Source organism: Leptonychotes weddellii, chromosome 3 (genome assembly GCF_054177405.1).
Source record: "Leptonychotes weddellii isolate Sample4059 chromosome 3, ASM5417740v2, whole genome shotgun sequence".
NCBI lineage: Eukaryota > Metazoa > Chordata > Mammalia > Carnivora > Phocidae > Leptonychotes > Leptonychotes weddellii.
This window is the reverse complement of record NC_138371.1, coordinates 26,923,739-26,939,268: the sequence shown is the minus strand read 5'-3', so window position 1 is coordinate 26,939,268 and position 15,530 is coordinate 26,923,739. Positions and strand designations below refer to the sequence as shown.

Sequence of the window (15,530 nt, the reverse complement as noted above, 5' to 3'; positions counted from 1 at the left end):
CAGGGGACATTAACATTTCCACTTCCATACCAAAGAACAACCAGAAGGAGGTTAAGTGTAACCACAGGAAACATCCCATCCCTGAAAACCAGGAAATCTAGATTTGGAAATTTAAGTTTTTGACTTTTTTTTTTTTTTTGCAACTTTCAAAGCTCATGGCACCAAAATAAAGCTAAAATTAAATCCGTTTAAACATAGAAAAAAAAATTACCAAAACCACACTGTGTCAGCTATGTTCAGTTCCCTGAGGGCTCTTCCACTGACCCTTCCGAGTTGTGGCAATAACAAGTTTCCTTAAAATCCCCATTTTTCTATCTCCAGGGTCGAACATAAGAATATCACATAAATCCAAATAGTTATCGTCGGAAATAAATAAACTACTCGTCCTTAAACTGCAGACCTTGTTTCAGGAGCTGCCCTGCCCACCTCCTCTCCCTCCTCCTAATTTTTAATGCTTCCACGCGTTCTGACAACTAGGGTCTCCCCCTTGGGTTCTGTTCATGTGTCTGATTTACCAGACACTGACCAAATAGGGCAGGAAACTCCTACGTCTGGGGGCTGCTCCAGAAATCCAGCCCCCTCTAATGACAGTCTCCCTACGTCTTTCGCTCTGCGGGGACCGTCCAGAAAAAGGGGGCTTGAGACCCAAAGGAGTCCGGGAGGAAAGGAGGGGGGTGCTTAATCTGAAATGAACACCCCCGGTTTCTGGAGTAAGGGCTAAAAAGGCGATTAGGAGAGCCTGCCCAGTAGAAATACCACCTGAATTTACCTCCTCCTTTCTCACAGCAAAAGCCCAGTCACTAACTAATAAGCTAAGAAAAATCCCTGGAAAACTTTTCCAAACGGGCAGAGAAGGCCCTCTCCCAGCCTGTGGGGGCTCCGGGGGGAACCGGCTGGAGTTTGCAGCCCAGGAAGGGCTCGCCGGGGAGTGGGGTGGGGCGCGGGCGAGGGGTACAGGGGCGGAGTACCTTCAATGGACAGGAACTGGCAAAGAGTTGCAAAATAGCCGAGTGCTCTCCCCCACGCCCTCGGGGGTCGCGGGCGCTAGGACCAGGGCTCCCCGAACGGAGGGCAACCCCCAATTCGGGCCTAAAAGGAAACTTTCCGGGCCGCGGCTGCACCTGACTCCTCACCGCCCCTCCACCCCACCCCACGCCCGCCAGGCCGCCCGCCCCGCCCCGGCCTGGCCGCCCGGAGCGCAGAGGGGGATAAATAAATTCAACGATTACCGGAATCGAGGGGGGTGGGGGGCGTCTGCGAGAGACTAGGGGGAAGGGGCGGGCGGGTGCCCATTCCCCACTCCTAGGCCCTGACGCCCCTGTCCCGGCAACCCGGGCCTGCCGCCCCGCAGGGGAGCCTCCCGGCCGGCGCACGATTCGGCCCCCCAGCGCCGCCGTCCCGCCTGGAGGCCCCGGGGGAGCCGGAGGGGCGCGGGGAGGCCCGGGGTGCCGGGGCAGGGCGCGGCCGCCGCGGGGCCCGCCGGCCCGAGGCCTAGCCGGCTCCCCCCACCCCCCGCCCCGGCCCACACCCCCACCCCGGCCCGCGCAGGCCGCGCCGCTCGCCCGGCTCGGGCCCCGGCTGGACCCCCGCCTGCCCGCCCGCCCGCCCGCGCGCCGCCGCCGCCCGTGGGCGCCCCCAGGCCCCGCGGCCCCTAGCCCCCGCCACCCCGGCGCCGGCCCCTCTCACCCTTTCATTCTCTGCCCGGGGCCTGACGCGGGCCGGCGAATCCCCGGCCTCACGTAAGCGCGCTCGCCGCCCGCCCTGCCTGCGCGGCCCTGCCCGCCGCCCTACGGGAGCCCGGGGATGTGGGCCGGGCCTGGGGCCGCCTCTGCTTACCTTTCAGCTGCTTTTTTTTTTTTTTTTTTTTTTTTTTTTTTCCTCCTTCCCCCCTTTTCCCTCGGCCGGGCTGACAGATCAGAGTGAGAGGCGCTGGCAATGGACTCGGAAGCTCGGCTGCCGCTGCTACTGCTCTCCCCTGGGCTCCGGCGAGAGCCTTTCCCTGTCAAGCAAGAGGGGTGAGGATCATATTTTTATTTTGGAAACTAAAAAGTGCTCCCAGGGTCGGTGATTATTAAGGGGAAATCCCTGAATATACTCTCCAGCCAAGAAGGCAGGGCTGCCGGGGCTGCACAAGAAGAGGCAGCAGCCTCCTATAGCACCACTACAGGCACTGCGAGGACATAACACCAGAGAGCCGCTCCTCTGCCCTCCGAAACGACAACTTTCCTACCATCTTGGAGGCAGAGGAAAGGGGGGCCGGGGGGAAAAGTGCACCCGCTGCCGATAAAGTACACACTTCTACTTCTCATCTCTGGAAAAAAGTCCACACCGGCCGTCTACACCGGCGCCTGGGGGAGAAAGCAGGGAAGAAACTGGGGGCGCTTGAGAAACGTTTTCAGTTGCTCCACGGGGAAAAATGTTTCTGCATCTTCTGATGGAAAGAAATCTTGACAAGACACAGGTTTTCCGGTGATTATTGTTTTCTATTTTCTATTTAATTTTTTTTTTCCCATGTCGGGGGCAGTGGTATTTTCTTTTCTTTTCTTTTTTTCAGGCTAATCATGATTTTTCTCCATTGCAGGTCCAAGTTCTGTGTCTGGTGGTCAGTTTATAAATTTGTGCTTCAAGAGACTTCATAGCCACTCTGTGTCCATTTGTCTATTTATATGTTTTTACAGGTATATTTACAGGTTGCCTTCTGTATAAAAATGGGGATTATATATTCCCCTCAAAACTGAGATTGCTGAAAGACAATTGTAAAGGGATGTCTTTTGTCTCCTTTTCTCAAAGCAATGTAAATAAAACCTATTGACTGTCCAGAAAGGCAGTTTATTTTTCACAGTGCAAATAAAGGCAGAGATCACGGAGAGGTTAAATACAACTTAGGTATAACTGACCAGATTCCTGGAAATGATTCTAATTCTGTTAGGGTCTCCCCAGGAAGAAAGGTTACTGTACAACTGGAAAGAGATTTGAAAGACAGCTTTAGATTTTCTTTAAAACTGCTTATTAAGAAACTTTGCTTATTATACCCAGATACTGGCTTTTCTAATTAGATACTTTAGCTCTTTGGTGCCTTGCATGTGTTGCTGCCCACTTTCTGTGTCACAGAATGGAAAAATATGTGTTTTTGTTAGAGTTGCTGTGTTGTTGGTTCATAACTTCCAGTGTGCTGCCCGCCTCTATAAATTACTTTTAATATATTGCAGTGGATGTCACGGGTCTACTTTTTTTAATGAGCAAAGCTTAGTAGATGAGTGGGATCAAAGTTACACAAAGCTGAGGAAGCACAGAGGTGAGAGAAGCGTGCCGCCCCCTTGCAGCAATTCCCACAGAACTCTTATTGGAGGAGAGTAAATTACAGAGATGTTTTTCTATTTTTGCAAAGAGAATACCAGAAAATGACCAGAGGATCTTTTTGTATGTTCTACAGGGAATGATGAATTGAATCTTGAACTAAAAGTTATTTTTCTGACATATGTGGCTAACCTGGTGGGAATGGATTTGTAATATTAGTGCCTTGAATCAGCAGAATATTTCTTTCATTTAAAATGTATTGTAGAGCACTTAGAAATAACTGATGACTCCACTTAAAAATGTCTTTCTTTGAGCTTCCAAATTTAGAAATTCCCATAATGTTAAAGTGAGTTCAGATAATGCGTATATCAGATACTTATTATTTTCATGTTGACCCCCATCTTTATCATCTAAACTTGAATACAGTACCCTCTCCCTCTGCTGCTCCCCCTGTTTATGCTCTCTCACTTGCCCTCTCACAAATAAATAAAATCTTAAAAAAAAATCTAAAGTAATTAAAGTAAAATTAACTGATTCTGATCATCTTGGAAACCTCAACTGTGAAATTGTGTTCTATTTACAAGTTTTTAAAAAACATTTGGAGATCAAATTGGTCATAACAAGGAAATTACTTCCCTTAACATGGAACCCAAGTGGACTTGAAAAACGTGTTTCGAACTTGTTCTTACATATGATGTGACCTTATAGGTATGCTTTGCATTTTTCAAGAAATTAAGATGTGTTCACTTTAAGCTGACTGCACCCTTTTATGCAATCCCTCTTGTGTCCCACAAACTTATTTGCATGATAGGGATATGGGATATGATGCATAATCTTAGTATCTCAGTGTCTTTCTCTTTATAAAGCATGACTTACTTGTACATGGCTATAATCCCAGATGTTTATCCACCAGCTGAGCTAAATAACCCAGACGGGGAATTACAGCCTAACCAAGAAAGAAATCTCACTACGTTTGCAATATTGGTGAATTTGATTGGCCAGTATTTCAGTTGATAATTGAACTCATATTAGGTGCTGTGTCTCCATAATTCCTAGAAGCTGCAGGTGGTAACAAAACTACTGACATAATTGGGGTGCCTGGGTGGCTCAGTCAGTTAAGTATCTGCCTTTGGCTCAGCTCATGATCCCAGAGTCCTGGGGTCGAGTCCCGCATCGGGCTCCCTGCTCCTTGGGAGCCTGCTTCTCCCTCTGCCTCTCTCTCTCTGTCTCTGTCTCTCATGAATAGACAATTAAAAAAAAAAAGAAAATACCACCTATATCGTTAAAAGGTCTCACTCATTGATTGTGTGGATTTAAAATGATTTACGTGTGTTTAATATATTAGATGTCTTTAAGCAATAAACCCATGCCTTTGTTGGCAAATGTTTGCTGACAGAATTGAGTGTTTAAAAAGACACTGACGGCAGACATGGTTATACAAATTATACATGGAGTTTTCTAGGGGGGATAAGGGTACGGGTATGAACCTTCCCTAATTATACATTTCCAAAGACAGACTCTAAAGTCAAATCAGGAGTCCCTAGCCAGTGTAAAAACTCCCAAGGAGGTGAAAAGGTAGAAGTAGGCTGTGTGTACAGAGCCTGAAGGTTTTCAAAACCACACTATTATGATGGCCATAGACACAATTGTTTTTCACTTTACGCATTTCTGTTTTGGAAACATTTGTTGGTAATGTTTCTATCTAAAACAAAGATTCGGTTTTATCGTGGTTACGGTGCCCTGCAAGAAAATGTTTCTGAGACAAGTGTATTTGGCAGACATCCATGTCATGGTTTTAGATTATTTGAGTATGAAATTTCTGTAATATAGATTCAGCTGTAGTCAAAACACACATGATCAGGTCATCTCCACATTCTAACACCTAACCCAGGGGCACTGAGACCTGGGAATTCCTACCTGATGCCATGCCAGAAACCAAGAAAGTCTTTTTTTTTTTAATCCCCATAAGGGCCAAAAGATATCCTCCAGGAACCCGTTGGTCACTGGCAGCAGCAGGGACGAGACGTGTCCCCAGTGCCATTTAACTGCCTTATCATGCTTTCGGCAGAAGAATGTAACTTAGCCTAGGCTGTCGGCCTTCTGGAGATGTTCTGTGGACTACCAACCTACAGTAAGGAAAACAACTGTCTAACCGAAGTTGTGGTTTAAGTAATGATTAGTAAAAAGAAACACCCAAAAGCAGTATTAATGATTGTATTTGAGTAGAATTATAAGTGATTGTCAGCCTTTTCTATAATTTATAATGAAAAACTATCCCAAAAGTGGTGGTTTAGCTAAAACATTGTAGTAGGAAGAGAAATCCATAGAGCCCTCAGAATAACAGGCAAAGGTCAACACAAAGATCACAGTGTTCACTTCTGCTACATTCCTGGTGAAGCGAGCTTTTTGTAGACCCACTGGGAACTTAACCACTATTTCCATGGGAAAATAAATTCCAGGTTCCAAACAGCTAATCAACAGTGATGTTCCGGAACACGTTCATTAATAAGTTTGGACTTCTTGTACTGTAACGTCTTTGCCATGTATTTGTTATAGGTGGCCAGAATTCAATAGTGAGTGTGGGAAAAAGGAGGAAATTTATTCAATTAAAGTAAGGAGTTACTGTTGTTTTAAAAAGATTTATTTATTTTAGAGCGAGAGCAAGTGCGGGGGACAGAGGGGGAGAGAATCTGGAGCAGACTCCCTGCTGAGTGCAGAGCCCCACACGGGGCTTCATCTCACCACCCATGAGATCACAACCTGAGCAGAAACCAAGAGTCAGTCACTTCACTGACTGCGCCACCCAAGGCGCCCCAGTAAGGAGTTACCTTTAACACAATTCAAATAGGGGCGCCTGGGTGGCTCAGTCATGATTCTGGGAGTCCCGGGATCGAGCCCTGCATCGGACTTCCTGCTCAGAGCGGGAAGCCTGCTTCTCCCTCTCCCACTCCCCCTGCTTGTGTTCCCTTTCTCACTGTCTCTGTCAAATAAATAAATAAAATCTTAAAAAAAAAAAAAACAATTCAAATAGCTTGATTCAAATTCAGGCGAGGAAGATTATCAAATTATAAAAGGGTAAGGCCAGTTGTACACCAGGAGGGAAGACCTCAGTAACCAAAAATTACACTTTTTACCTTAACTCTATACATTGGTGTTTCTGTTTTACGCATGTTTGGGTGCTTATATGAGCTTACAAGTAGGTATTTGCATTTTGTTTTATTAAGGAAAACCAGAAAGAGAAAGAAATGGGGGATAGAAGTCAGTAAGATTCTACTAAAAATGATCCAACCTCATTCTTCTGTTAGGCTGATGCTGTTTTTTGCCCCACACAGCAAGTCATGGCCATTTTTGTCTTGATGCCCCCGTTCCCACTCTGCTTTGATGCCTTGCTCAAAATCTTGTCCCTGAAGCTTTGCGGTGCCAACCTGAGTCTACAGTGACCTTATTCTTACTCTAATGCCTTGAGTTGTTTTCTAGGTTTTGGGGGGGTTTTGTTTGTTTGTTTGTTTCCACATGTGTTCCTCTTGTGCAAAAGAACGTGAAGTGATTAGGAGCTCAATCTCCAGTCAAGGCCATCTGGTTTAGGAACTTGGCTTTACCACTTTCCTTGGTAGTGTGATCCTGGGCAAGCTCTTTAACCTCTGTTTCCTCATTTGTCAAAATGAGAGTAATAATAGTACCTAGGTTACTGTATTGTTGTAAGGATTAAGTGGCATAGTTCAGGAAAGGCCCAAGGCAGGGTCTCTAGCACGTAGTAAGTGCTATGTAAAGCTGCCCTTTTTGGTTGCTTGCCAATAAACACCTTACAGGCAGTATCGCTCAGGGTCAGGGAGGACTGTTTTGTTTTTGTTCTGTTTTGAAACACTACCAAGACAGTGGGCTCAGCAGCACTAGTCACAAGTTGACCTCAACACAGAAAAAGATGAAAGGAGATTAAGATTATGGCATACCAAATATCTACATTAAAACAGAAACAGTCCATTGATTTTTTTTTCCAGATAGTTTTTTTTTTTAAAGATTTTATTTTTAAATAATCTCTACACCCATCATGGAGCTTGACCTTACAACCCCAAGATCAAGAGTCGCATGCTTTACCGACTGAGCCAGATGGGCACCCCTTCAGGTAGTTTTGAATACCCAGATAGTTGACAGTCTGCAATAAAGAATATTAAGTTTAGCTGAGATTTTGGTGTCCTTCAGACTCAATCAAGGTGTTAAATATAAAATGGGGTACAGGGAGAGTACCCACAGAATGCACAGCAGGAGAATATTGTGACCAGTTAAGCCCTCTTTCATTAGCCATTCTAAAGAATGAGAAATGCATTTAAGTTTCAGTATGAGGTATTGAAGAAAGATTTTTCTGACAAGGAAGCATAAAAATGATTATGAATTTTTTTTTTTTAAGATTTATTTATTTTATTTGAGAGAGAGAGAGACTCATCAGCCGACTCCACGCTAAGCCTGGAGCCCAATCCGGGGCTCAGTCTCACGACCCATGAGATCACGACCTGAGCTGAAACCAAGAGTCAGATGCCCAACCAACTGTACCACCCAGATGCCCCAGATTATGAAATATCTTCAAAAATAGCCATCCCACAAAGGAAATAGTGGATGTTTGACACGTATAACATTTCCAACTGTTTTATCAGACAGGTATGAGTTAATTGTTTTAAAATGCAAATACAGTGTTAGGTTAAAGTGGGGTTTAGAAAACCATGTGTGAATCCCATAGCTAATATTTACTAGCTATACAAATGGGCAAGTTCCCTAGACTCTCAAGCCTCAATGCCCTCATTCTTAAGACCACTGCTTGAATAAGATGATTTATAGGACCATGTATAGTATACTATCTGAAACTTAACCGCCACTCCATAACTGAACATTTCTATTTCTTTTCTTTTCTCTGAGCTCATAGAAAGTGACTGGAATCAAAGTAGGACTTGAATTAGAAAACTGAAGAGGGGCCTTGCCCTAGAATCGATCTCCAAAGTCTTGAAGAACAAATATCATATCAGTTAAAACCCTATTTACATATTTACAATTTCCTTGGAAGATTTGTGTGAGATTTCTCTGTGATTGAAGTTACTAGTACTTCTGATTAAATGAAAATTAATTTTGAAACATGTGATCAAACTATGTATTTTCACTGTAAGAACAGCCTCCGCCAACACAAAGCCAGGAGCATGTACCCACTCCGCCATGTGCCGGGCTGCTAGCTGGGCATTTCCCTAGCACTTGGCTCTAACAGCAAGTGATCACAGGGGTCTCCTTGCTCAGGGTATTAGGTGATACCCTGCCCAGAGAACGGACCTCAATTCTGTGGCGTTTTGTGTTTGAAACAGGGAACTTAAGACATCAACTCAGCAGCTAATGACCTACTGAAAAGAAGAGAATGCTATAAAAGAAAATATCCAGAGTCATTGTGGTCCAAGTTTATTTCATCAAACAGTTCTCTTCGGTTACAAACACATGTATGTATCTTCATGGTGGATTGGGACAGAAAGTTGAAGAGCTCCCTGCTACATATTATCAGGCTGAAATTTGTAGGGTCCTGCAGTGGTAAAGGAGTAAACCAGACAGGCCCTGTCCTCACCTTGGCTTTACAGTTGAGGTATAGGATAAAGGTCTGAACTGGCCTGGTTGAAGGCGGTAGGGAGAGGTGGAGCCCGAGAGGAACTTGAGACCACCGGGCTTAAAAATATTAAGTTTCTTATTTTTTTCTCAACTGCTGGCCAAGCTAAACATGTTGAGGGCAAATCTGTTGGCTCATGAGAACGTGTGATGCTGGATAGGTTATCTCATGAAAATGCAAGTTTACCTTGTCATACCTCAAAGACGTGAAGAGGCCATTGTGTGGTCAAAGAATGAAAGAAAACCTGGAAACACTAGGACTCCTGTGCTTGGAAAATAAACTGAACAGGGTTGTGATTAAAGTCAATGAAGGAATTAGATCAGCTGAACCTTAAATTGTTTACCAGTAAGTCAAAGATACTAAAAAATCAGGTGAGGTTTTTAAGACTAAAAGGAAGTGGGGTGCCTGGGTGGCTCAGTCATTAAGTGTCTGCCTTTGGCTCAGGTCATGATCTCAGGATCCTGGGATCAAGCCCTACATGGGGCTCTCCACTCTGCAGCAAGTCTGCTTCTCCCTCTCTGTGATCTCTCTCTCAAATAAATAAAATCTTAAAAAAAAAAAAAGACATGTCTATTCTATGGGTTAAATGAGAAGGGTTCTGAGGAAGCAAATGTGGACTTTCTGTCAATCTCACTAAGAGTCCAAGGTGATTAATAAAATAATATCTGTACAATTCTAACTATGCCAGTCTCTTGAGGATTATATTCCAATTGTCCATATTATAGTCTAGCTAAAAAATCTGAGAGTGGTGCTAAGTATGCTACTTTTTTCTCTTAGCTTATTTCTGTTGTACAGTCTTTATTGCTAAAATCACTTAAAGTGTATGCACACTCTATTTTCTTTTTTTTTTTTTTTAAAGATTTTATTTATTTATTTGCGAGAGAGAATGAGAGACAGAGAGCACGAGAGGGAGGAGGGTCAGAGGGAGAAGCAGACTCCCCGCTGAGCAGGGAGCCCGATACGGGACTCGATCCCGGGTCTCCAGGATCATGACCTGAGCCGAAGGCAGTCGCTTAACCGACTGAGCCACCCAGGCGCCCTGCACACTCTATTTTCAAATGACTACAGGGGCACCTGCACAGCACAGTCGGTTAAGCATCTGCTTTCGGCTCAGGTCGTGATCCCAGGGTCCTGGGATCGAGCCCCATGTTGGGCTCCTTGCTCAGCAGGGAGTCTGCTTCTCCCTCTCCCTCTGCACCCCGCCCCCCACTCATGCTTGCCCTCTCACTCTCTCATTCTCACTCTCTCAAATAAATGAAGTCTTAAAAAAGAGAGAAAACTCTACAGGTTAAAAAGTAAAAAATGAAATATAAGAGAATCACCTGAAGTAAAAACAAACATACAAGAGGAGAAAAATATGGTTTTTGTTATAGCCTTTTGTGTGGAAACTCTGTGGCATATTTGAGGAAGTATCTTTAAGTATTCCCTTCCCCCATTTTGTAGGACATGATCAATTATATCATCTGCTCCTCTAGGTAACTTGGCAGCTGTTAATTGACATTATTCCCTGAGTTTTGCTGTAGCCATAGATGGTTCTAGAACATAAAAACAAAAGATTTGCAAGAATAGCTTTCATGGAGAGGGGGATGAGGGGAATGGGTGAAATAGGTGATGGGGATTAAGGAGGACACTTGTGATGAGCACCGGGTGTCGTATGGAAGTGATGAATCACTACATTGTACACCTGAAACTAATATTACACTGTATGTTAACTAACTGGAATTAAAATAAAAACTTTAAAAATAAATAAATGGGGGAAAAAGAATAAATATTGACCAACTGGGAAGAACAAAGTAAATATTTACATAGTCATAAATCATTTTCGTTTTCCCAGAGGTTTTATGATGTTCTACATATCTGAATGTTTTAATGTATTGATGTATAAAGCAGAAGCAATTAAGTAATTTAATACCAACAGAATTTATACTTCAAATGGCGAAAGAATGGATCATCTCAGTTTGTGGTAAGATACCCAGATGCTTCCTGTTACTCTGTCCAGAATGATGTTAACATTAACCTCAGAGGAGGCCGTTAAGCCAGTCTTGAGCTAGAAATGGTAAGCATTATGTTTCTATCTGTGGAGGAAGGAGGGAAGAATTATGTTACCTAAAATGTATGAGCAGCCAAGTTAGAGAACGTTATACAGTAATCACTGATGATGTGATAAACTATCATTCATTCCCTACCATATATGTCCATCTCTCTGAAATAAAGCTAACAAAAAAATTATAGGGAAAGAGACTCATGGTATCATTCTTAGAAAGCTCAGGTAAATACTCCATGCAGGCCTTTTGTCTGTTTTTTTTCCTTCTATTGGAAGAGGGTTTCTATCTTTTCTAAATCAAACTGTTTGAACAGTGTGTTACTGAATTCTCTTTTGCTTCCCTCTCTTTATCCTGACTTGAGTTCAGAAAATTCTGAAATGTTCATTCTTTTAAACTACAAAAGGGGATTTTGTGTATTTGTTGTTTACGCCAACTCCTTAATTTGAAGTAAAAGAAAAAAGCAAACAGCAAAGCAGCAATTACAAAAAGCCTCCACAATGTACTAAGTTGTCCAGATTTTCATTTTTGGATTATATCCATTTATAGTATTTGGTTTAGGGGCACCTGGGTGGCTCAGTTGGTTAAGTGTCCAACTCTTGATTTCGGCTCAGGTCATGATCTCAAGGTATGAGATAGAGCCCCATGTTGGGCTCTGTGCTGAGCATGGAACCTGCCTAAGATTCCCTCCCTCTCCATCTGCCCTTCCCCTGCCACTCTTGTGCATGCACCCTCTCTCTCTCTCTTAAAAAAAAAAATAGTATTTTCTTTCATTAATCTGTAACACTGCATCAAAATCATTATAATACTGAAGCATACTAAGTCTTCCAAAACATACCAACTCTTCCAAAATTGAGCTATCTTAAAGGAAAATAGAATGTGCTTTTTTGTGTTACCTAATAATTAGAAAAACCAAGTTCTAGGCAAGTAAATTGCTTACAGTTACATAGACTAGCCCAATTCTAGAGGGAAATAACTCCAAGTGTTTTGTTGTATTTTTTGTTGTTGTTAACTAAACTACAGACTTTATTCAGATTTCATCAGCTTACCACTAATGTCCTTTTTCCACTCCGACACTCAAGTCTTTCCTTCTCTTTCATGACCTCAACCTTTATGAAGAGTACTGGTCAGTCATTTTGTAGAATGTCTCCCAATTTGGGTTTCTCTTATGTTTTCTCATGATTAGATGAGGTAATGTAGTTTTGGCAAGAAAATCTCAGACGGGATGTGTCCTTTTCAGAGCATCCTATCAGGGGGCATGATGTTGAGATGTGTTATGGCTAGTTGTATAGTTTTCTGCTGCTGCTGGAGTAAATCACCACAGACCCAGCACCATAACACCATCCATTTATTATCTCTTGGTTTCTAGAGGTGAGAAGTCCAGGCAAAGTGTGGCTGGCTCTCTGCTCAGGGTCTCACAAGGGTGAAATCAAGGTGTTGCTGGACTGCATTCGCATTTGGAACTTGTAGTCCTCTTGCCAGCTCACTCAGGGTGTTGGCAGAATTCAGTTTCTCGGTTATAGGACTGAACTGTTTTCTGGCCGTCTGGCAGTGAGGGATCACTCTCACTTCCAAGAGGCCCCTCTCCAGTTCTAATTGATGGCACATCCATCTATAAGGGCAGCAGGAAAACCTCCCAGACAATCCCTCTCACACCTCGAGTCTGTGACTTCTAGGCCCAGGTGTAAAAGGCCCTTATGGGACACCTGGATGGCTCAGTCAGTTAAGTGTCTGCCTTCAGCTCAGGTCATGATGCCAGCGTCCTGGCATCGAGTTCTGCATCGGGCTCCTTGCTTAGCAGGAAGCCTGCTTCTCCCTCTGCCACTGCCCCTGCTTGTGCTCTCCTTCTCTCTCTCTCTGTCACATAAATAAATAAAATATTAAAAAAAAAAAAGGTAAAGAGGACAAAGGGAGTAAGCAGGCATCTTAGAATTCTGCTTGCCACACTAGTGATTATTAATCTTGATTACTTGGTTAAGCTGGTGTCTTCTGGGTTTCTCCACTGCAGAGTTACTGTATTTCCACTTGTAATTACAAAGTATCTTGGGAGACATACTTTGAACTATGCAAATAGTCTGCTTCTCAAAATTTCCCATATTAATTTTTTTAATGATTTTATTTGAGAGAGAGAGAGAGAGCATGAATCGTGGGGAGAGTCAGAGGGAGAGAGAGAAGCAGACTCCCTGCTGAGCAGGGAGCCAGACTGGGGCTCCATCCCAGGACCCCAAGGTCATGACCTGAGCTAAAGGCAGACGCTTTACCGACTCAGCCACCCAGGCACCCCTTTCCCATATTAATTTTAACATTCTTCAGTGGAATTGTCCATTCTCCATGTATGTATGTATTTATTTATTTCATTGTGGACTCATGAGAATACATATTTTATTTAGGGAGTTATAATCCATCATTATTTTGTTGTTCAACTTGTTCCAGCTTTAGCCATTGGTAGCCTTTTCAGGTTAGTGTCTGTACCCTTTTGATATACCCCCAATCCATTTTGAACACTTCTTCACTTTCTGATACCAAAAGATGCCCGGGATTCATCTTATCTTTTTTCCTACTCCAAACCTAGAATAAATCACTTTTCCAAGGATAACTCCAGTTGTAATCCAAGAGAACTAGAAGTAAAGTTCTGTTTGTATTGACTTCAAATTAGTGTCTCCATAGGTTAGGTGCAGGTATTAATGGGAACTTGTCCTAACAAAGTGCCACAAATTTAGTGACTTAACACAGTTTATTATCTTACAGTTCCACAAGTCAGAAGTCTGAAATGGGTTTTACTGGGCTGAAATTAAGCTATCCGCAGGGTTGCATTCCTCTGGAGGCTCTGGGGGTAAGCTGCTCCCTTGCCTTTTCCAGCTTCTAGAAGCTACTACCTGTATTCCTTCACTCATGATCCCCTCCTACATCTTTAAGACCAGCAGCACAGTGTCTTCTAATCTCCTCTGATTCTTGTCCTCCTACCTCACCCTTATTACGATCCTTCTGATTACATTGTCCCCACCCAGTTAATCCAGAATAATCTCCCCAACTCAAGATCCTTAACTTAATCATATCTACAAAATCTGTTTTGCCATGTAGGGTACCATATTCACGTGTTCAGGGAATTAAGACATGGACATATTTGGGGACTATTATTCAAACTACCGCATGAATATATTTAGACTAATATATATGGACATTTTCAATCTTTCTTTTTAAAGGAGAAAATAACAACTAACACTAAGCACTTATTCATACTTAATGCTTTACACATATTTAGTGAACTCTAAGAGGCAGGTGTTATTATCATTATCCCCATTTCAACTGGTAATAGTAATGAGATGACACAGCTGGTAAGTGATAGAGCCAGGATTTAAATCTGGGGAATTGATTCCAGAACTTTCTCCCTTAACATACAAGTCAGTGTGTACATTATCACATAGTGTTGCCGCTCAGTAAGTAGTGTTGGATATAATGATTGCCCCAAATCCTTCTCATAACTTGATCATTTTTCCCAAATTTGGAGTAAAGTTAAAAAATTATAATCTCAATGGATTGTGATATGTGCAGTGAACAGAAATTTTAGGAACAGCCTCAGTGCTGCAAAGACTTAGTAAAGGTGCACATACATCAGCTAGAACCTGGGACCTGGCCAACTTAGGTTCATCATTGAGTTCATTGTCTCTTCGATAGCATGACTCAGTATAATTTAGGTATTTGTTATGATTTGAATGTCTGTGTCCCTTCAAAATTCATATGTTGACATCCTCATGCCCAGTGTGATGATTTTAGGAGGTAGGACCTTTGGGAGGTGGTTAGGTCATGAGGATGGAGCTTTCAATGAATGGGATTAGCGCTTTTATGAAAGGGACCACACGCAGGAGCTGCCTACTCCCTTCTATCTTGTGAGGCACAGTAAGAGATGGCAGCGTACAACCTGGAAAGGGCCTCCACCAGAAGCTGACCACGACGACACCCTGATGGTGGAGTTCCAGGCTCTGGAGCTGTCAAAAATAGAGGCGCTTATAAGCTGCCCGGTTTGTGGTGTTTTGTTATAGCAACCCAAACGGACTAAAACAGCAGGATTTTCCCAGTTGGAAAAATCCTGAAGGGAAACTCATCAGTAGATAAATTTTGGCTGCCCAGTGATAGATTCTTAAAAATATATTCTATTCACATCTAATTAGAAGGAATGTTTTTCATGTTTACTTTATTTCTATATTTGAGTATGTACATGTGTCATTCATAGAAAAACATGTAGTTTTTCTATTCCAGGATACCCAAGACTAAAATATTTTCATGTTGAAGTTTGTAGATATTTCCCAACCAAGTTTAAAAAATATATAAATCTAGGGGCATCTGACTGGCTCAGTCAGTAGAGCATGTGGCTCTTGATCTCAGGGTCATGCGTTCGAGCCCCATTTGGGTGTAGAGATTACTTAAAATATATATATATATATATATATTTTTCCTAACATATATATATTTTTTTTTCTAAAACACACACATATATATGTATATGTGTTAGAAAGGGGGAAAATGGATTCAATTTATGTCCACATTTGTGTAAGTCTTTG

At 42.8% G+C, this 15,530-nt stretch overlaps 1 protein-coding gene and 1 long non-coding RNA gene across 11 annotated transcripts in view; one reads left to right on the top strand and one right to left on the bottom strand.

The window, feature by feature from the left end:
• The window catches only part of INO80D (INO80 complex subunit D), a 67,661-nt gene extending 65,701 nt beyond the window's left edge, over positions 1-1,960 (bottom strand). For 3 of the 10 annotated variants that reach the window (XM_081813796.1, XM_081813805.1, XM_081813798.1), the window contains exon 1: positions 969-1,109. The gene's annotated coding sequence lies outside the window, so the exon portion shown is untranslated. Of the gene's footprint in view, positions 1-968; positions 1,110-1,229; positions 1,374-1,686; positions 1,800-1,836 lie in introns of those variants that run through there. The other 7 variants (XM_081813791.1, XM_081813802.1, XM_081813795.1 and 4 more) reach the window with 5 other exon arrangements.
• On the top strand, positions 1,590-8,418 carry LOC115937393 (uncharacterized). The gene is made up of 4 exons (XR_014143413.1): positions 1,590-1,739; positions 1,914-2,469; positions 5,267-5,428; positions 7,703-8,418. It is a non-coding gene; the product is annotated as an uncharacterized LOC115937393 (long non-coding RNA).
• Positions 8,419-15,530: the final 7,112 nt, after the last annotated feature.